This window comes from Manis pentadactyla, chromosome 3 (assembly GCF_030020395.1).
Source record: "Manis pentadactyla isolate mManPen7 chromosome 3, mManPen7.hap1, whole genome shotgun sequence".
In the NCBI taxonomy this organism is placed as follows: Eukaryota; Metazoa; Chordata; class Mammalia; order Pholidota; family Manidae; genus Manis; species Manis pentadactyla.
The window spans coordinates 98,772,276-98,794,187 of record NC_080021.1 but is presented as its reverse complement, the minus strand read 5'-3'; the positions used below and the strand labels follow the sequence as shown (position 1 = coordinate 98,794,187).

The following is a 21,912-nucleotide window of genomic DNA, read 5'->3' as shown; positions in this document are numbered from 1 at the left end:
AGTGGTGCCAAGACTCTGGATCACGGCAGAACTGGGGCCCTAAGGCTCATCACGCAATGCCCATCACACCCCTGTGCCCAATCCACAGAGCTCACTCCAAGCACAGAATGCCGCCCCCTTTTCCAATTAAAATAAATTCCTCAAGCTACTTCCAAAGGTCCTCTTGCTTCATATTTCATCATACCCCAAGGAACATGGAAGCCACAGGGTAGACGGAATCACTGGCTGTGCAAATGCTTTTATTATAATGGGTCCTGTTCTCTCTGAACCTTTAATTTCCCCAGTGGACTTCCATCACTTGCAGGCCACAGCTCTGGGCTTTATCTAATTTAAATGAAAGGGAAATGGTACTTGGCTCTGGCACTTAAATGATGGGCTATTACTATCAGGCAGGCAGGACCACACTCAGCTCACGCTTGCTAGGGTCTCCAAAACACAAGAGGAAGAGGAAAGAGGGTGCACTGTCAAGGGTCAAGAGGCTAAATAATTCAGAGCAGCTCCATTTGTTCTAAAAGGCAAAGTGCTCTTATGCATAGAACACAGGCCTTGAGATGTGGGATCTATGCATTTCCTATGCCACTCACTGACAATCTAATTTTGGAGGAGAGATTGACAATGGAGTACTGAGGGGTAAGTAGATGAGTCTTTTCAGAAAAGACTGGAATATATACCTAAAAAGCAGGCAGAAGTAAACTGGAAACCGTGATGTGGACTAAGGAGTGTTGCCTCTATCCTACAGGGAATGGAGGGAAGGTTCCTGAAACTGTTAGAGGGAGGTGGACTGAGTGCTGTGAGTACCTAGATGCCTTCATCACCTGTTTGCTGAGCATGAGGTGCTCACTGTGTCCCAGTGTCTTGCCAATGGGTTTCAGCCCCAGACAAGTTCACTATGGGTTCAATATGACCAAAGAAATCACAGTAGAACATTCTTGGGGTGAAAGAACTCCCCTAACTTTATTTCCAACAGTGGCAGGTCAATTACTAGAATCCTATCCACTTAGAGTGAGTCTGCATGCAGCAAGCTGGTCCCTGCCTCTGGGCCTCTCTACTCCTGCAGCCATCTCAGTCTCTGTCCTCCATTCCAGCCCCTGCTCTGCTCTCTTGTAGCCTTGTAGCCATGCCACCGTGTCCCCCAGAGCACTGGGCAGGGCTCTTTATATAGAGTCAATAATGACATATTGCCCACACATGTTTAGTGAGCTATGTGACCAGTGCCAGGTGAGAATCCTGGACACAGGAACCTTCACTGTATCCACACCCAGGCTTGAGGGAAGGATGTGGAGAACAAAGCTGAGAGAAGAAAGAGGATTTGAAAAAGGACAGAGCAAAAGGCAGTAGAGAAGCAGAGGCAGGAGCAGCCAGTCCCATAGAGCCACTTGGGGAGTTTCAAAAACAGGTAGTGGTCAGATCAAGTGCTGTCAGATGCTGTGATGACAATACCCAAGTATCCTTCTTGATCAGCCACAAAAATGCTTTAGGGAATTTATCAAAGCAGTCTCTGTGCTGTGGTGGGGGCCCGATGGCAAATAGGAGAAAGTTGGGAGATAATAGGGAAGATGAATGTAGATACGATAAGTGGAGATAACAATTTCATCAAGATGGCTGTAAGGGAGGAACCCCAGGGAGCTGATGAAGGAGCAGGCAGAGGGTGGGAGATGGAGTCTCTTTTCTACACAGCAAAGGATTATATAAGTTAATAGGCTGAATCAACTCAGATGAGATTTGCAGGCTACAGGTGCAGGAGGGAGGCAATGCCTACATGAGGTATGGATGTGAATGAAATGAACAGCACTCTTGCCCTCAGGGAGCTTGTGATCCATCACAGGGGCTGATGTGCACACATAATAAAGAAAAAACAGCACCCACATCAGAACAGGAGCACAGACAGAGCACTGTGAGCATTCAGATAATCTGCAGAGTGCATGGAGCCATGGAGGAGGAAACCTGGGAGCTGTGACTCTGTGAGGACTCAGAATCGTTCTGCTCCAAGAACGTACGGGCCCTGGGAATCAGTCCAGTGTGCTCGATTTACAGGTCTGAAGGGAGTGGGTGACTTCACTGAGGATGCCTAGCTGGTCAATGACAGAGTTGGGTTCAGAAATCTAAGCGCTGTACTCCTACTTTGGTGCTGAGTCCCCCAGTCACAATTCCTGTCTGCAAAATGCCCAACAGGAGACCTGGACATGGAACCACAAGTGGCGCCACTGACAGCACCTGCAGTAGACCATCAGGTGAAAGTAATTTTCCTGCCTCCAAGCTCCACAAAAATTTGATCCATGTAGTTTACTACCAACATCATGCTAAGGCTTGACTCTTGGTTTTCTGGCAGCTGCTGGGAGATTAGTGGTAACAGAGTGGCTACTGCCACTGCAGACTTGAACTTTGTTTCAGCCTTTCCCAGAGCTGGAGGGGACAAGAGTCAGTTTCACAGAGCTCTGGATTGTCGAACCATGGAGAATTCTGAATGGGTGGTCACCCTACTTCAGGTATGTTTGGAAGACAATTTAGACTGTATGTAAAGCACTGTGACCTTCTTGGAGAGAGGTGTTGACTCAGTACTATATTAAAGAATGGTTCATTATCACAAACAGTTCATTTGAGTTAACAAATTTCTGATCAGATACAGGCTGTAAATGTCAAGGAAGACCAAGAAAAAAAGGTTTGGCAGAGTTGTTCTCATAATGTTGTTTCACTTCCTCAAAATCTCATGAGGCCAAAGACCTTTGGGAGATCTGCTGAATAGAGAAGTTATCACAAAGGAGTGAGCATTCTAACTTAAAGTTTCAAATTGTAATAAGGGGATTTTTTTTTCCTGAACAGGAAATGGTTGTGAAGACTTGGCCCAGGAGACTAGGACTTACTTGCTCACTCATTTCTGCTTTTACCAGACACTCTTAGATGCTGGGAATACAAGACTGGAAAGTAGTGGCAGAGACAGACACATCGCCACTTCCACAGCATGGTGTGCACTGTGCCGACGCACAGGAACTCAGAGATGCCCCACACATACCCCCGGGGCCAGGCTAGGGTGTCTCTGCCAGAGCAGTGTTGGTTCTGTCTTGAAGGAACTCTAATTATAACCAGGACATGAGTGAAGGATGTTTCACAGACAAGAACAACATATTTGAAGGCAGAGAGTAAGAGAAAAGGGTCACACTGTGTTTTGCCAATGGGTTTCAGCCCCCCAGCAAGTTTGCTATGGATTCAGTGTGTCCAAAGAAAATGACAGCAAACATTCTTTGGGGTGAAAGAGTTTATTACCTGGCTTGTTCTCCTGGTGGTAGGTCAAGCACTAGTGACTCTGCCTCTGCCCAGGACACTGGGCCGAGCTCTCTATATAGTGCAGTAACAGCTTTTGCCTAAAAGGTGGGGAAGCAGTAGCTTAGCAACAGGCCAGTTACATCACCCGGTGATTTAAGTTTAGTGAGGATCCTGGCCATAGGAACCCTAACTTCCCCACACTCCACCCCTCCAGGATTCTCGCCTTACAATCTATACACTTTCAATCTTCTGCAATGGTCCCTGTGCGAGAAAGCTGGAGCACTGTCACGATTCCACAACAGCAACAGAGGAAAACAATAACTTAGAGATAATAACAAGAATTTAGATACAACAAGATTTTGATACAAGTGACAAAAATTATAATAATCCTCAAGCCAGAGGAGGTTCCTAATAACAAAAATTATAATAATCCTCAAGCCAGAGGAAGATCCCAATCCAGAGACCTTAGGGACAATAAGATACATGTTTTAATGACACCAACATAGGCAAATATTGTCCATCAGGTAGGATGCATTCAAGAGAGTGGTCTTGTGATAGGACTGTAGCAGGAAGGGGGTCCCATCCAGGTCTAGTATACCATACTTTTACTCCTTTCCCCATGGGGGTTACTGAAGGGCCTATATATAGTGCTACTAGAGGTGCATGCACTGGCCATAATGAAAAAACAAAACTCCCCGGTAAGATGCTCCTACCTTCCTGCCATTCAGGGTATACTACTGTGACCTTTGGGGGCCGCTCTGCTGTTATCCCAGGAATATAGAGGAGGCCAGATTCCAGGTTTTGTCTCCAAGGTGCCAGGAGAGCCAGCCTTTATTGGTTCATGTGTCAAAAGGTCCAAGGCCATGTCCACTCAATGGAGTCAGTGCATTTGGTGCTGGCAGCAAGATGTTTTTCTAGTGGTCAAACCTTGGCTTCAGTGATTCTTCCTTGGTTTGTACTTTGCAGTTGTATAGGGGAGGCAGCCATATGTGTTAACATGTCTACAGGACTCAGGGCTCCCTTTCAGGGTCTCTAGTTCAAATGCCATAGCACGGTCCATAAGCGGACTGACCATCCCACCAGACTACTGGTATCTGACTTTAGTCTGGATTTTAACAAGCCATTGTGCCTCTCTATCATGCCTGCTGCAGTAGGATTGTATGACACATGAAGCTTCCATTTGATCCCCAGCTGTCGCACCCATTCTTGCAATGTATGTCCAGTAAAATGGGTGCTCTGATCACTCTCAATTACCTATGGTCAGCTACAGGTGGCAAAGATATGCTCCAGGCCTCTTTTGGTTGTCTGCTGGTCTGCACAATGGGTAGGAAAAGCAACCAGAAGTCCAGTAGCTGTGTCCACACAAGTCATGGCATACTGATATTCTTCTGACACAGGTAGAGGCCCAATATAGTCTATCTGCCACCTGATGAGGGGTACAGGCCCCTTAGTTATTGTGCCATGTTTCTGTGGAACTAGGTGGAAGTCCCTTTTGGAGCACACAACACACTTCTGCCAGGCTCTACTAACTTCTTCAAAGTTCAAAGGCAAGCCCCACCGACAGGCTACAAACCACATTGTCTTTTGCCCTGCATGCAACAAACGCTGATGTAGCCATTGCGCTACGTCAGATGCAGGCTTTCCTTCTAACCAACGTATCTGGGCCAATTTATCTGCCTCATAATTTCCTGGGGATGCCAGTGGCAAATGACCTGTCACATGGTATACTATTATTATTTTAGTCTGACTACAGGTCCATAAGTCTTGCCACAATTCTCACCCCCAAAGGACTCAGTGACCAACCAGCCAGTTGGCATGGTACCAGGTTGGTAGCCACAGGGTCAAGCCCTAATAGACAGCCCAGCTGTCAGTGCAGACAACTATAGGGGAGGGCTCCTGGCTGATCACAAGCCACACGGCCCGCAACTCTGCCCATTGGCTGCTCTTCCCCTCACCATCTTCCATCCATATTGTCTCAGTCTTAGGATGGAAAGCTATGGCTCTCCATTTTGGGGGCTGCCCATGGCTGGAGCCATCTGTGTACCATGCATCTTCGGGTATAGGGGCTCTTCCCTCTGATAGGGACTCTCTGCTACTAATGGTTCAAAAGCAAGTTCTTCCTACTTTTCACTAGTATATGTCACCAGCCCCAATAAGTGTTGGGAGCTCTTCACTCAAGGGGCTACTGGAGAGGGCACTACGCTGCTGTAGCTAAGCACCCCACTTGGCCAGTGTGGTCGTTTGTGCCACACCACTCCTTGGCTTTTGGGTCCACTCTTGTACCCACCCAAAGATGGGATAGATAGGTGGTTATTACCTTTACTGGGGCCATTCCAGTGATAGGTTTGGTAGCCAGCAAGGCGATACACGGCAGCCAGTTGTTTTTCTACCAAAGTGTATCATACCTCTGCCCTTTTCCAGAGTTGTGACCAGAATCCAATAGGTTGGCAAGTTCATTCAAGCCACTGCCAGAGACCCCAGCCATAACCATTTTCAGCCACATGAACATCCAGCTCACAGGGCCTTGATGGGTCTATCACACTCAAGGCCTGCACAGCCTTGACTACCCATTTTGCTGTAGTAAAGGCAGATGCACATGTCTCAACCCAGTCCCACCTGATGCCCTTTTGTACCAACTGGTATAAGGGCTTCAGAATTTGTGCCAAGTGTGGGATAAACACTCTCCAGTAGCCTAGAAGACCCAAAAGCTCCTGTAGCAATGCTATAGTTGTAGGGGTAGGAAAGGCCTGGACTTTATCTATAACTGCTTCTGGTATAACTTTGGTCTTACCCGACCAGATGACCCCAAGAATTTGACAGACAAACCAGGTCCCTGAACCTTGGTACTGTTCACAGCCCATCCTTTCTCCTGTAGATGTTGCAACAATCTAGGTGCTGCACCTTCTAGATCTGAAAGAGAATCGGATGTGAGCATGATATCATCAATAAAATGGTACAGTCGCACCATTGGCAGTTTCTCCCATGTAGCCAAGACCTGGGCTACAAGTCCATGACAGATGGTGGGGCTGTGGAGGTATCCCTGTGGAAGGACGGTGAAAGTCCATTGCCATCCTTCCCACGTGAAGGCAAACTGTTCCTGACTTTCCTGCTCAATGTCAATGGAAAAGAAGGCATTAGAAAGATCTACCACCTAACGGTATGTTCCTAGTTCATGGCTGAGGGTATCCATCAGGCCTGCAATAGAGGGGACAGCAGCAGGCATAGGGGGAAGGACCTTATTCAGTTCTCTGTAATACACAGTCACATGCCAGGAGCCATCTGCCTTTTTTACTGGCCACACTGTGGAATTGAAAGGACTATGGGTGGGCTTTATAATACCCACCTTTTTCAGCTCCTGGAGAGTTTCTCCAATCTCTCTGCCCTCCAGGCAGTTTGTATTGTTTGGTATTAGTCACCTGCCGAAGCACAGGCAAAGATATGGGCAGGTGCCTACCATGTCCCCTCAGAAGAGCCTTTTACCACATGTACTCTCAGTCTGAACTCACCTGCAGTGGTCTGCAACCATACATCCTGCAGGATATCAATCCCCAAAATATACTCAGGGATAGGAGATATATATACACAGTATACTCTTTTGGGGATATTCCCAAAGGGATTTGGGCTTGTTTCACTCTGACAGACTTACCCCCGTATCCACCTATGATAGTGGAGGTCCCAGGGAACCGCTCAGGGTTATCATGAATCAGTGAACATTCAGTCCCTGTGTCCACCAGAGCCAGGACACATTGTATTTTCACTGCGGACCAATGGATAGCTATTTCAACATGTGGCCTCTGGTCACACCCCCTGTTCCCTCAGGGCAGATACCTCGACCTTCCCCTCAGTCAAACTGTGTTCCCCAATCACCTTCTTGTGTGGGCTCTTGAGAGGTTGGCTCGCTCTCCAGCAGGAAGTTTTGCAAACACACAGGCCAGACTTGTGGTTCTAGCTCTGACCTCTGCCTCTTTGGTCTTAATGGCTGGAACTGCTGTTCTGGTTTCAGTTGTTGCCATAGCTCTAGCAAAATCTTATTTGACGTCCCATCTAATTTTCTTCCATCTGGGTCCTCTTAACCTTCATGGGGCCCTTTAAAATCTTCTTGTGAGTAGCAGACCTTAATTCTTTCTGTGTTCTCATTGCTTCAGCCTCTCCTAAGTTGGCTACTGTACATGTCACCTTGCTTATGGGCTGCCCTAAGTGAGGGGAAAGAATGGCAACTAGAGACCCAAAGAGGGATGTGGGAGCCGTTTGAAGCACAATATTTCTCATCCCAGTAGTGAAAATCTCTTCATCTGGGCCATAACTCTCTGGACTATTGATGGCATTTCTTTTTTTTTTAGGTAATTATTTTTTATTGAAGGGTAGTTGACGCACAGTATTACATTAGTTTCAAGTGTACAACACAGTGATAAAACATTTATATACATAATTCTAGGTTCCAGCTATATTGATGGCATTTCTTATGCCCAGCTCTCATAACACCTGTTAGAGCTCAGCATATGTCTGCCATCTAACAGGAGAGGATGGTAGATCACCACACAGCATGAAGTGCGGCAATAAGCCAATCGAGGAGGGAGTGATTCCCTGGGGTCTGATGTGCCCCTTGTAGCTGCTGCCTCAAGGTGGGCTGAACCATCAGGGAAGCCAGCTTTCCCATCTCTGATCCCGACAGAACAATTCCATCCACCCCTAAGTCCCACAAATGCAGGAGCCAAGCTGATATTGACTCCAAGGGCTTCTGCCTAAACTGGGAACCCAAATCCACCAGCTCATCCTGAGTATAGGGGTGGACCATAGCATGCTTCACAATCTGGGGAGGGGGCTGCTCCTCTCCTTGGGGAACTTTCAGCTGCTGGGTCTTTATTTTCTTTACAACCATTGGTGGGTGCTTTCAAAAGAGGAGGGGTCAGTGACTCCGGCACCACCCCTTCATCCTTCCCCAGCTCCTCCATTTCTGGGGCTGATGGCACCTTTCTCTCCACTCCCCCGAGTGCCTCTTCTGCTACAACCTTTACTTTTTCTACCATGCCTTGCAGCAATGCTAGCTCAGTGTTCAGCAGCTCTCTTACCTTCACCTCAATGCTTCGCAGCTGGTGTTCTTGTGCCACCTCCACCTGTGCTTCCCTCAGGAGTTCGTCTTTTTCCTTGAAAGTGTTTTCCTCCTTCAGAGCACTTGGCAACACTGCCATCTCATTCTGTAAGGAATCTTTTACCTCCTCAATGGCACCTTGCTGCCAGCATTCTCGTGCTGCCTCCTCTTGCATCAATGCCATTTCCTTCTTCAGGGAATCCACAGAAGCTTGCAGCTTGTGTTCTTGTGCGACCATTTCTTGGGTCTTTTTCAGGAGCATGTCCTTCTTTTCTGTAGACTTTTTTAATACTGTGAGAAGCAGCCAACTCACAGTCTCTGCTGCCTCACAGGCACTCTGTCTCTCAAAAGACCTACTTACTATTCCAATAGCCACCCCTACTGCCTCAGGTGTCACCTCCACTTGCCTCCAATCCTGGGGTGGGGCCCAGTCCTCTAGGAGGCAAGCCACCTCAGACCACATACCATTGGGGGACAAACCACTGTCTCACCATTCACAGGGGCAGCCTGCAGAAGCACCCCTCCCATAAGTGCAGCCTGTCTTTTTCCTTGGTCAATAATGAACCCTGCCAACTTCACCAATTGTTTTGCCAATGGGTTTCAGCCCCCAGCAAGTTCAGTATGGATTCAATGTGACCAAAGAAAATGACAGCAAACTTTCTTTGGGGTGGAAGGGTTTATTACCCAGCTTGTTCTGGCAGTAGGTCAAGCACTAGGTGTCTCTGCCTCCACCCAGGGCTCTGGGCTGAGCTCTCTATATAGCACAATAATACCTTATTGCCAGAGGTGTGGAAGCGGCAGCCCAGCAACAGGCCAGTTACATCATCAGGTGGTTTAAGTTCAGTGAGGATCCTGGCCATAGGAACCCCAACTTCCCCACACACTGTTACCAAGTAATGTTGATATGACCCTTTAAAACCAACAGAGGAAGCTAGAAAAGATGCTAAGCAAGATGGTCCACCAAAAAATAAAATACCTAAAGCTCAAGACTAACAGCGGAGACATATTCACGGATGGGAGAATTTCAAGTAAGATGAAAACAATATCTTGCATCTGTTCAACCCTGAATTAAAATTGTTCTAGAAACTAGACTTGGCACCCAGCAGCCACACCCTCACTGCTGTCCTCAAGAAGTAAAGATGGGCCCCATGGTGTTAGCATTGCTGTTTCTACAACTCGAGCCACAGCCGCACGGCTGCTAGGGGTGGTGGTGGAGGCTGGAGCTCCCCACGGCGCACTGCCCTTGGAGGTCCCCATGGGCAGCAGCAACCAGAGGATGGGCCAGAGAACCTGGCGGCCACACCTTCCATCCCCAAGTCAGGGCTAGGGCTACTGCCCGGGGGGCTCCCTCCTCCTGTCTGTGGCCAGTGTGTACCCCATCTTCTAGAACTTTTGCAAGAAGTCTCCCAAAAGACATGTGCTAAACTGAGGCCACATCGCCATAACCATATGCGCTGGCCATGTCTGAAAAACCTGCAGGGGACTGTGTGGTCATGATCTGTCTGTGCAGCTGGAGGAGCCTAGGAATTCTGTCAACACTACCCACCCTGGGACATTCACAGGGTAGTTCTCCTGCTGAAACAGCAGCAAGTCTATTGTTTTCAAGTCAGCTGCCCTTGGGGCAAATCCAGTCCACAGGAGGGCTCTGGCTGGGTTAAACCAGGCTCCCTGTTGGCAGGGGCTTGTCCCAGGGAAATGGCAAGATTTGGAAATAGATCCTGGTTTGTTGGCAGTAAATTTGATTTAACATATTTCATCAAATTTCCATTTCTATGAACAATGCCTTCTAAATCCATTTTTTGGAAGATTTCTTTGACTGAATATGAATTTCTTTATCATTATATTGCAGAACATCTTGCTTCGTTACAAATTCAGGTACTGGTTAACATTCTAGTCTCTATTTCACCCTGTTTGTTTATAAACAAATGAAATCTAACAAAAGGGGAGATTTTAAGAGCTCCCTCCCTCCCTCCCTCCTGCAGGGAGAAGGGATTGGAGCCAAGTATGTTACTTGGAAATTGATTGTTTAATTTCGGTTACACCTATTTAGGAAGCATTACATTACATGCCCTGCAGGGCACTGGGCTGCCATTTCTTCCGGGTCTGATTAGGTTTTCAGTAGCTTGGAACTTCTTGAGGACAAGCACTGTATCTCATGGTCTCTCTACACCAAACCCAAGCAGGGCCCCATGGTGACATGAAGGCCACTGCTCTCGTGGGGCACAGGTGCTGCCATGTGCCTGCACTCCTGCGGGCAGCTGCTGTGTTGGAGCATGCTGGCCTCTGGAAGCCTCACCCTTTTTCCTGGTGAGTGGGCAGCATTTGACCCTCCCTCTTCTGGCCCCCCACATCCACACACGGCCTCAGATGTGGGTTTTCAAATCCTGGCCTTAAGGATGGCACACCTGATGGAACCTGATGCTCTTCTCTCCTGAATGTGTCACCCTGATCAGGCACAGAAGAGCCCAGCTCTGGGTCATCACAGTAGCAGTGAGGCCACAACCTTGGAGCAGAGCCATCACCAAAAGCTGTAGGGTAACTGCGTGTGCAGGGAACTGTGCATAACCCCGGTGACAGCTGTCACTGCCTGTGTTATGAGTCCTGCATTATGTGCAACAGTGACAGAGATGTGGCTGGGCTGCAAAGCACCAGCATTCTCTCACCGCACTCTCTGGAGCGCCTATCATATATGAAGTCGGCGTACTTCTCCAAACCTCTCTGCCTTAGTTCTGTGCTGATTAAGGGGAAGATCCTGAGTTTAAGTAGCCAGTGTTAATGCAGGCTAAGTGTGGAAGACGGAGGACCTGGGGAAGGAAATGGACTGTGGGGAAGCTGAGTGGCTGGCTTCTCACACATTGGGAGAACTCATGCTGAAACTTGTTTAACCCGACCCATCACCGGATGATGAGGTAACCACCTTTAATATGAGATTCAATAAAACATGCCATTTTTAACCTGAAATGGGTTTTACAGAGTCGCTGTTATGCATTTCATTATTGAACCCATCCTGACCCCTTGAGAGCGAAGACGTGATGGTACATGTTATAAGCTTACTGCCCATAAAATATTTAAAGGGAGAAAAAGGGAGGGAAAGAAGGGAATTCACCAAAGAGCTATGTGCCAAATGAGAAAATTAATGGATTCCAGCCAGTAAAGACAAACTGGAATTTTTCTTTCACTCCATGGTGCACAAATATGATATGCACACAAAATACTTTGTATCTTGTACAGTAGACTATGAAATATCTAGAGCACCTGTACTTTGAGTTTTTCTGAAGAAGTTTCATAAATGTCAAGAATAAGTTTCAAAAGAATTGCCACCAGTTGGAGGCATGCCACCCCCAACATGTGAGGGACTGTGTATTTCAAGGGACCTTCTATTATACTCCTTTTATACTTCTATGTACTGTTATTATAATAAGGTGTCCCCAAAGCCACAGAGCCTTCCCTGTCTCTCTAGCAGGCAGTTTTGCCATTTGAGTCCCTGTTATATGAAGCTCTGCAAAAGGGAGGCTGGGAAGAAACAAAGGTAACTTTAGGAATGCTAACTCATCCATCAGAAGAACTTTTTAAAATTTCTGATTTAAAAAAAAATAGTAACAGTATGGTAAACGTGCTAAGGTATCTTTAATAGAAAGATTCCTCTGCGAGAATATAGATGACAAAAAATAATCAGTTAAAAGTAGCTTTTATCCTTGGGACAAAGTCAGGTTTGGAGCCCATAGCCTCGCTTGTTAAGTGCAGAATTTAGGTAATTGTGGAAATGTTGGAAATATTCCCTTGGCCCTCAATTTTCCAGTGTCAAGCACTGCTGTAGGCACTTTATGTCTGTTAACTGATTGAATTCTCCGGCAACCCTGAGAGAGGAATGAATGAGCGGCTGAGGGGGAGGGAGAGAATGAGGTGTTAAGTAATCTGGCCGGCCACAGAACAGGCCAATGGGTAGCCGGGATGAGAACTGGAGATTCTCTCTGGCTGGAGCACAAGCCCCCAACCAGTCCTCTGAGGCATTCCCAGCATAAATTCTAACAGGCGTGGTGCAAGTGAATTTGGGGTCTCTAATAACCCATAACATGACCATAATTCCCCTTTTCCACACTAGATATAAAGACTCATAAAGACTCCCTCAACCTGTAGGTTTCTTCCTAATTAGAAACATATGTGAATATGTGTAATAGCATGTGTATATGTACATGTGTGTGTATATTTCACATGCTCATATAAAATGTTCTAAGTTAGCCTCAGAGCAAGAATTAATATCTGGGCTTTCTCCATGAAAAAAAAAGGCAGGGAAGAAAGCTTGGCAGACTGCAGTGACTGAGAGACCACCGCCAGAGCCCTGCAGCCTGCTAGGAGAGAACAGCCTCAAGGGACATGCATCTGACTGTGCAGGGACTAGGGGATGTCAGCCAGGGCTTCAATGCTAGGTCGTCTGCAGTCCCTTCAGGCCCTTCTGAATAAGACATACAAGACGGAATTAAGACTCAGGTTTGCTCCATGGGCCAAGCCATCTGAAATATTCCATACCTATGTGGTGAAAAGCAAACTGATGATGAGTGAGATTAGCTATCTGTTACTCTGGGAGAGGAAAGTAATAGTTTTGAATCCCTGACGTTAATTGGTCCTATATTTTGTGCTTTCTTCAAAAACTGATGGTATAAGAAAGTTCATTGGAGTCCATCAAACAAACCAGTGTTTGTTGGATAAGCCACCATTTACACCAGAAGGCGCTGATATTTGACTCTATGTTAACTGATAGAATAATATAATGCCTGCTCATTTGAATACTCCTTCAGACATTCTGGAGAAAACGGAGTGCACAGGTGCCCTCTGAAGGGGCAGATTCCTTGGTGGAAGCAGAGTGAACGGAATTCAACTAAACTTTGAGACACAGTGCTATTCCAAATTGCTGTTTTGTGCATGGCCATTAACTGAGTTAACACAGCAGGTGTGTAGAAAACTTTCAACCATTATTTGCTGACATAGATTTTATAAAAGTGATCTGAGCCACAGAGAAGGGAATCTGAGAATGATAACAAAGAAACCTAAGTTATCCTTCTCTTTCTGTGGCAAATCACGAGACGACAAAACCCATAGTGGAAATTACTTACTATTTCTAATAACCACTGATATGTCTTAAGTGCTTCAAGCAATGACTGAATGGTAAGTGCCAAATAAAGTTATCATTATAATTGTTGTTTTATACAGTATAAGAGTTCCCTTGAGGGAACGAGGAAAAGGTCCCATTTGAAAGCTAAGAGAACATACTAGAATGACCTTCACTGGCCAACTGGGAAGTACACAGCTAGTACTGTTCGATCTCCCACTTCTTCAAAAATACTAATAATCCAGTGAGGGAGAAAAACCTAGAACCCCAATTATAGCAGGCTTCCAGGCAGCCCGTTTAGCTGTAATGATACTACCTATTTGCATTTCTGTTGCAATCATGTGGTTTACAAGAGGGGAAAACAAGCAGTGTAAACATTTAGCCCTGGCAAAAAATAAAAGAAAATTAAAAAGAAATAAAATATTGCAGGAAAATTAGATTACTCAGGGTGGAATTCTCCAAGGGAGTTTGGAGTCTGTTATGGTGATTATGTCGTCATTTCTGACAGATTACTCTAATCGGCTGTCAAGTAACATTCCACGATCCCATCTGTAACTTGGCGCCCCAGTTACTCAGCCTTTGTTGCCTCTGTATATAAAATACATACAAATTGGAGGAGGTACAGCCTGGCATTTATTATACTCATTAGCTATGATTAGATTCTGTGTTTTCATGCTAAATAACACCACAAGCTTTCATTTTGCTTTATTTATTCTTAAAATTAGAAGAAAAATGAGAGGCTCAGAATGGGAGGAATGGCCTGTGAATGAAAAATATCTGTTCCCGCATAGTGCAGGTGTAATGCTTTTTGTAGCGTGGCTATTCAAGAAGAATGGTAATTCTTTCTTAGTTTAATTTTTCTGGGACTATTATGGCATATTACTTAGAGAGGTAAGTCTACAGGCCTTTTAACCCCTCTCATCACATGTGGTGCCTGGTGAGCTGTTACTTCAGTGGGAGGGATGGTCACTGTGGGTGGCAATGTCCTGGGACCAGGATGCAGTTTCTTCTCTGTTCTTCCCCTCTGGCACGGCATCTTTGGGATGTCAACAGCAATTCATCCAAGCAGCTGAGTTCCCAAGTAAATTTGGTGAAAAGCAAAGCAAAACTGGTTGTAACTGTGAGACTGTACCTAGGTTTGTCTAGAATTTGTTGTTTAGATGTGTGTGCTTTAATGACAAAAATACTGGAGGGGGTGAAAATTTGGAAACAGAGAGAGGTGGAAAGACTTCACTAACAAAAGGCTTGTAGGGTTACAGGGCTGCGGAAGCAATACTGTGACAGGATCACAGACAGAAGATCACATGAGGATTGTGTGGGACCGTTGGGCGACCAGAGTCACTACTGATTAATGAGCCAACATTAAGAGAAAGGTAATAATTTGCCCCTATCACTAGGTGGGGAATATACAGATGTCCTTTCCAACCACGTTTGCTTTCTGACTGTGGAATTGTCTTCCCAGATCAACAGCGGATGCTCCCGAGTTGTTCTTCCAGATGTTACCCAGATGCTAAATTAGACATGCTGCCTCATTGAACCATGCAAGACACACACTGAAATCGTAATGCCGGCCTGGCCATTAAGGAGTGCTTAATGACCAGGTGGCTCATTTACATTTCCAATACTATGATACTACATGCCACAACCCCAGTACGATTTCATATTTTAAGACCAATGAGTCTGGTATAAATTGTCCTTTGACATCAGCCTCTGCCCGAATGACTATCTTTGGGCTCAGTTCTCACACATCCTTGGGATAAAGGAGAACTGGCTGGCCAGGCTCATGGCAGCTCCTTCCCCCAAAAGCTGTGCTCAGATCACCCGCTCTTACACAGTTGAACCAGTTGAACCCTTGTGCCAGTGAGTGGCTGGCCCTGTGCCTGCCCTGCTGCCCTCACGCCATGTGGGGACGCTGTTCTGCTGAACAGCCCCTTCTCCTGTGTCTGCAGTGCCTTTTCCTCCCTGGGGTCAGAGTCTGAGCCAGACTGGGAGCTCGTCTCCTCCCCTGGACCACCTGTGCCTTCTTCCAGGGCTCGACTCTGTTACTTATAATCCCTGGTATGGCTTCCCAGAATTAGCTTTACTCAGGCTACTTCAGCCACATGTTGCCTAATCCCCATAAGAAATGGCCTTTGGACATTGAAACCTGCCTGTCTGCACTTGAATTCTGGTCCCTTCCTGGACACTTGCAGTGCTGGACTGAAGTGGCTACACATGGCGCATCAGCCTGGGAGGGTGTTTTCCCAGACCTCTCACCTAACACTCTGGCATGGCCCTGAGCGTGCTTGGAATTCTCAGTTTAGATCTGTCTCCACCAAATTTCTTTTTTCTTTGATACTTCTATTTCTATTGCAGCTACCTATGTTAGCTCTGCCTTCCTGCTCACTCAGATTCCTGGAATGGCCAGCCCAACACTGCTGTGCCTTGCCTTCCAAACCACCTTGTACACCACTGCCTTGTGAATCTGTCTAGAAACTCGGGTCTAACAGTTTCTCTCCCCTGCTCCAACACTTGCAATTATCTGCCAGATTAAATTCCAGCTCCTTGGCCTGTCATTCAAAGAACTCCATGCTTTGACCTCCAATTACCTTTATAGGCTGGTTTCCCACATTGCTTTAGATTTCTCGTCCATTCTAGTCAAACTGGACAGCTTCTAATTGCAACTGCTGCCACATGCTCACCCGCAAAAGGGATAAGGACCCGCTTGTGCATGAGAACACAGTATATCCTTTGCCAGGATAACTTATGTAATGCCCACATGTTAAGTCGAATCATATGAAATTGCCATTTTTGTAGATTAAATGGTTAAATAGTGACAATTTCACATGATGCCATCTCATACGCTGCATAGCAGGAGAACTGCATTACCTTCTTTTCAGATGATTCATAAAAAGCTCCCAAAGTTCAATTCATGAGGGCTCTCTCCTTGGCAAGGTTCAGAGAACAGTGCAGTAATTCATCTGCAATTTGTGCAAGCTGTATGAGTTAAATATTACCTCAGTGGGTACAAAACAATGCTACCTCTAAACCAGTCATGGAACCGATGGGGTTTTGTGTGCAATACAAGCAACCTTTACCCACTTGTTAGCGGCTTCGATGCTGTGTTAAGATTAGTGATGTTTTATCCAGTAATCTCCAGCTTCCTTTCAACTTCAAGGCAAACTAAAGCCACCGCAAGAGTACTCTTCTAACAAGCAAATCTTTAAAACCTCAAGCTCAGAACTAACTTGGAAAACTTAAGCCAACTGTATTTTATCTTGAACCTTCTGACAGGGTATAGGCATTTCATCAAATCAACAGAAAAGCACCACTGAATTTAGTATTCTAATGATCCTTCCAGAGCTGAACTTCTGAGTCCTGGATTATTTGAGTTGCTTTGCCAGCCACGCTTATTAATTAGTGTCTAACATTTCCATCTCTCTGCAAGTTGCAACCTCTCATAAAAAATGCATGATTTGATTGGCTTAGGAATGACAACTTCATTTACAACAGACAAATAAATACCATACCACCCAGCAGTCTTTTCCCATTTATTTATTTAACTATCTCCATGGTCTTTGGGACTTATACTAAGTAAATGAAAATGAAAGTAGGTAACTAGTGTAATTTTCCTTTCTTAACCATGTTTAAGCAAAAACGATTAAATCTTTTTTTTAAAAAAACGGGTCTGGCTAAAAAAAACACATTATCCTCTACTAAACATAGAGGGCAACTTTGAAAAAAATGCCTTAAGGGTTATTTCATATTTCATATTACCCATGTTTAAAATGCAAATCCATTAAACATCTGAGCAAGACATCTGATACTGTTTTGAGCAGCTATATTTATTCATCTCATCTTCTGCAGTAGCACTAAACTTTGGTCCACATTTTGCCAGATGAAGATCTCTCTCCACTGCTGCTAATTCTTTATGAGTTTAATCTCACGGTCTCATTGTGATTTCCACCTTCTCTAACGTGCAAGATCATTTACCAACTTTGGAAATTACTTGTTGGCAGAGCTTAGGGAAATTATGATGGTTCAGTTGTTCTATAAATACCCTTACCCTGAATCTTAGCCTTCTAAAGATCAAATTCAAGGCTTGGGGCCTCCAAATATATGACACATAATCAAAATGTAAATGGCCAAGGTAAATTTAGAAAGGGGACACATGAGCCAAGAATATGGAGATTTTTATATTAAGGAAATAGAGAAAGACCCTCACTGACGGCACTTCACCTGCAAAGACAGATTTGCTATTCTGATGGTTTCTTACTTCTGTGGTTTCAGTACTGGAAGGCTCCTTGGAAAACATGGGCTGCTTCCTGTTTTGTATGGAAAGAGCATCACAGAATCATAAGGTCTGGGTTTGAATCTTGCTTTGCTAGTTTCAAGGACCTGCAGTCAGTCACTTGACCTCTTCAAGTGTTTGTAAAGTCATACTTCAAGTTAGGATCATATTAGAAGCTGCTCTGCATGGCAGTGAGGACCACATTGCATGGCATCTTTCTACCTAACACTGTAGGGCACCATGTAAGTTCTTATTTTCTTAATTTGTTTAGCTATTACAATTAGAGTAAAAAGTGCTTTGAGACCATACATGTTTGGGTCTCACCTTGTGCCTCTAGTTTGTAGAGTAGGGTCTACCTCACCAAAAGGACTGCAATGGGACATAAAAGTATTGAGACCATCCTCCCACCCCACCAGTAAAGAGCTAGGGAGATTTTTTTATATGGAGGGAGCATCTATGAGCAAAACACTTGCTGAGCAGCAGCTCCTATGGTATGAGGCATCATGCTGGGCTCTGGGAATGTTTCTGCTCTTGAAGGAATCTGAAGCTTAATATGGGAGGCCGAGCTGTGAATAACTGGGGGGAATAAAGTGCAGCAGTGACAGGATGAATTTCAGCACATGACAGGGAATTAGGGGTTACAATGAAGGAACAGTCAACTCTGCCTTCCTGTGTGAGCCCGTGCAGTGTCCCATGGCTGGAATGAAGTGGGCAAACATGTCACAGGAGATGGAGAGAAAGGAGGGGCCCCAGATGGAGGCTGGATCTCATCCTGAAGATTCAGCAGCTGCATCCATTCTTTTAAGCCACTGGACACAACACAACCAGGCTCACACACTTCCACTGCATGCCGAGGGTGCAACGCCTGGGGTCCTGACTGAAATTCCATGCCATCCTGACCCATCCAAGAATGCACTGGGAAGACTAATGAGTGTTGTTATTATAGGGATAGTTTCATAAATCCCCTAATCCCTTCTGTGCTTTTATTAGCTGGGATGACAACTGCAAGTCCCGGCTGATGAAGAGGCAGAATCCCGGGGATGCAACTAAGGGAAGAACACAGGATTTCCTTACTGATCAGAAACAGGGGGTGAAGGGGAAGGGACAGGAAGAGGAAAGGCTGAGGATGATTTCTGGCTTTTTTCTTGGTTGGAACACCTGTCCGCTCCGACAGTGGACATGTCATGTGCTGAAATTCAGGAAGAGGCCTGCTTGGTGGTGGGAAGATGACTGCTTCACAGTGGGAATTTCCTGCACACCATTTGGCTAGACCTTTCCTGTAACAGGTACAGGATATCAGAAAGGCCTGATTTCAAGATCAGATTTGGGGGTCGGCAGCCCACAGGAGGTAGAGGATGGCATGAGAATGAACGGCAGAGCCCTAGGGTAATCGTGCAGCTGAGAACAAGGCAGAACCAAGTGGTGCAAGCAGACCCCAACAGCATACTGATGCCTAAAGCCTGGCTCTCTGCTTCCAGTTCTTACAAAAATCTCACACTCCTTTTATTGGGAGGAAGTATGTGTTACTGTGGGGAAGCTGGGGTTCTTATGGCCTGAAACCCATTGGCAAGACAGTTATTAATTCCTTTTTGTTGTGTAATGAAGGCACTGAGAAGGCTCATGGCTCGAAATGTCTTTCCAGGGTCTCTGCACCCAGCTCTGCTCCGGCCTGGCTTCTGCAGCGTTCCAAGCTGTGGGCCACATCCACCTTCTCTCTCCCACAGATCAATGCCAGGCCTGAGGAGATGGTAGATTTTTTCTCTCATTCTGTAGAATTTTGTTAAAGTCTAAGATAGATTTTCTCTTTCCCAGTAAGGCTTTTCAGAGTTACCCCTGCAAACAGTTGATATCAACATTACCACAGAACTAGAACCGCATCTCCTGTTGAGAGAAGAGTCAGAGAAAACACAAATGGACACACCCAGAGGATCTGCACTAACTTGTGTCCAGTCAAATGCTGCCAAAGGGACGGAGGTCGTGGCTCATACGACACTTGGGGACGCTCTTCTGGGAACCTGGTTTGGGCACAGCTGCCTTTGAGAGACCCACCTAACATGAGATTCCTGCCTTGTGTGCAAAGCATCCTTCCATTTTCCATTTCCCATCCATGATGTGAGTGGCTGTCATCTCCTGTGAAGCAAGTTACACAGAAATGTGACACAGGTGTGCCCTTAAATTCAGGACAGTGTGGACCTGCTTAGCCAGCGTCAGCAGGGCGCCTCTCAGGAGGTGTCAGCAAAGACTTCTGTGAGGATGAGCTCCTGTGCTGATGGTGACCACTAGACCCTGTGGCCCTGGAGTTGCTGACTTCTGATTCTTTCCAAGACAGAGCGAGAGGGGACTCAACTCATATGACTCATGGGCACAGCAAGCACAGCTTAAGAAACAGAATCTTCTTAATGCATAATTAAAAAATGGAAGCTACTTTTTAGTCCACATCTATGAATTTAGCTCTCATCAGATGCTCAAGTGTAGAAATGGGTAGAAAAATGTGTCAGCTGATACCTTCCATCCTCACAAATCTCTCGTGTCTGATTGGAGCCTGCTCCTCCCTCAGCACAAGGTAGAATCTGGTGGGGCTGTGAGTTGATGGTAATCTAGCAGGATGCAGCATGAGTGACGAAGCCAGACTTGCAAGGCGAATCCACAGGTCCCGTGGCACACTCCAGCTCGGCTGACGGGCTGACGTGACACGACGCGCCTTCAAGAGGTCGTCATTTGGTTGTGATAAGCAAAACAGACAACACAAGTTGGAACTTGCTAAAGTTCCAATGTTTCTCTCTCCTGTTCTGTGTACTCCTCCTGAATCCCCCTTTCCATTCAGACCCAACACCCCACCAGCAGGGATTTCTCCCTGAAGCTGTTCTCTCTGCATACACATCTCTCTCTTCCTGCCTCATTTGCTTCCTTTTCTGCCCGGTTCTTCTCACTTTCTGCTTCTTATTTGGTCAACTGGCTGCAGTCCTGCTTTGATGCTGGTCTGATAAGTAACAGCTGTGACTTAGGCAAATGCCAGCCATGCTAAGTTTTAGTTTCAGGTGGCAACAAATGATTCTGTGCTAGAGATTGCTACGCAGAATGTTATGTTGTACTTCAATTAGGAGCAACCCGAAATGTGAAAAAAATCTCCAGATCCACAAGAAGTATGAATGGAAAGCAAGGACCCACTCAAGGGGAAATCTACTTAGGGCAGATGACATTCCTTTTCAGCCTTCCAAATTGCAGAAACATATATAATTACAACATCCTCTATTAGGAGATAGCATATTCTAGCCCAGCATTCAGATGGTAAATTTTCTTTGTCCACAAAAGTCTCTCTCAAGCTGTGGATATCAAGAGAAAACAGGATAAGAAGTGCTTTGCTTTCCTGGTAAGGAATTTCGAGTCTGTGAAAGTACATGCATGGTTTCTGAAGGTGGGACTGGCTGCTGAGAATTACAGATTAACACTTTGTGCCAGAAAATTGTTCTTCTTGCTTAGTCTGGCCAGAAAAACTGTACTGAAGATAGCATCAAGTCCATCCATCCTCTTACAGACTGGGACATATCAGCTCTATGTAATTAACATTCTTGTTTCCAGCAGGTCTTACAGTGTTGATGGGACGGAATAATAGAGCTGCCCATGTAAAGATGCTGGAAGACATATGCACTTGTAGCTCTGTATCTCCTTCTTGACCTGCCCTGCTGGTCTGGCTGCACCAGTACACCTACCGAATGTTACAAGGAAGTCAGGGAAGACACAGCATCCCCAGCTATAGAGGGGCTCTGCCCTCTTGAGCACATGGGTGAGGGAACACCCTGAAGTGCTCGTTTCCACAGGTGTGGATGCCCATACACGCAGAGCTGGGGTCAGGTGAACTGGGAGAGATCCTGGAGAAGGACCTGGGGAGGCCTGCTCCTCTGGGTGGGCGCACCACACTTACTGCGCACCTGCAGCTCCCAGGAGCTGAGATGCAGGTCTTGGGGTGGGCTGGAGAGTTGGCATTTCTGACATTCCTGGGCAATGCCAGAACTGCTGGTAGAGGGACCACACTTTGAGTAGCTGTGGGAGGGTCATCAGCAGGCAAGGGCACGCCTGTGCATCCAGATGAACAGCAGAAGGAGACATGTTAATTGCTACCACCTGACCCTTGGGGTTGATGATTTGTTCTCCCAAAAGTAGTTCTCAAACTTGCCTGAAAACTGG

The 21,912-nt window shown here is 46.0% G+C and overlaps 1 protein-coding gene across 11 annotated transcripts in view; it reads right to left on the bottom strand.

Moving 5' to 3' along the window:
- The window catches only part of CELF2 (CUGBP Elav-like family member 2), a 722,220-nt gene that overhangs the window by 64,770 nt on the left and 635,538 nt on the right, over positions 1–21,912 (bottom strand). The gene's annotated exons all lie outside the window — the stretch shown is intronic.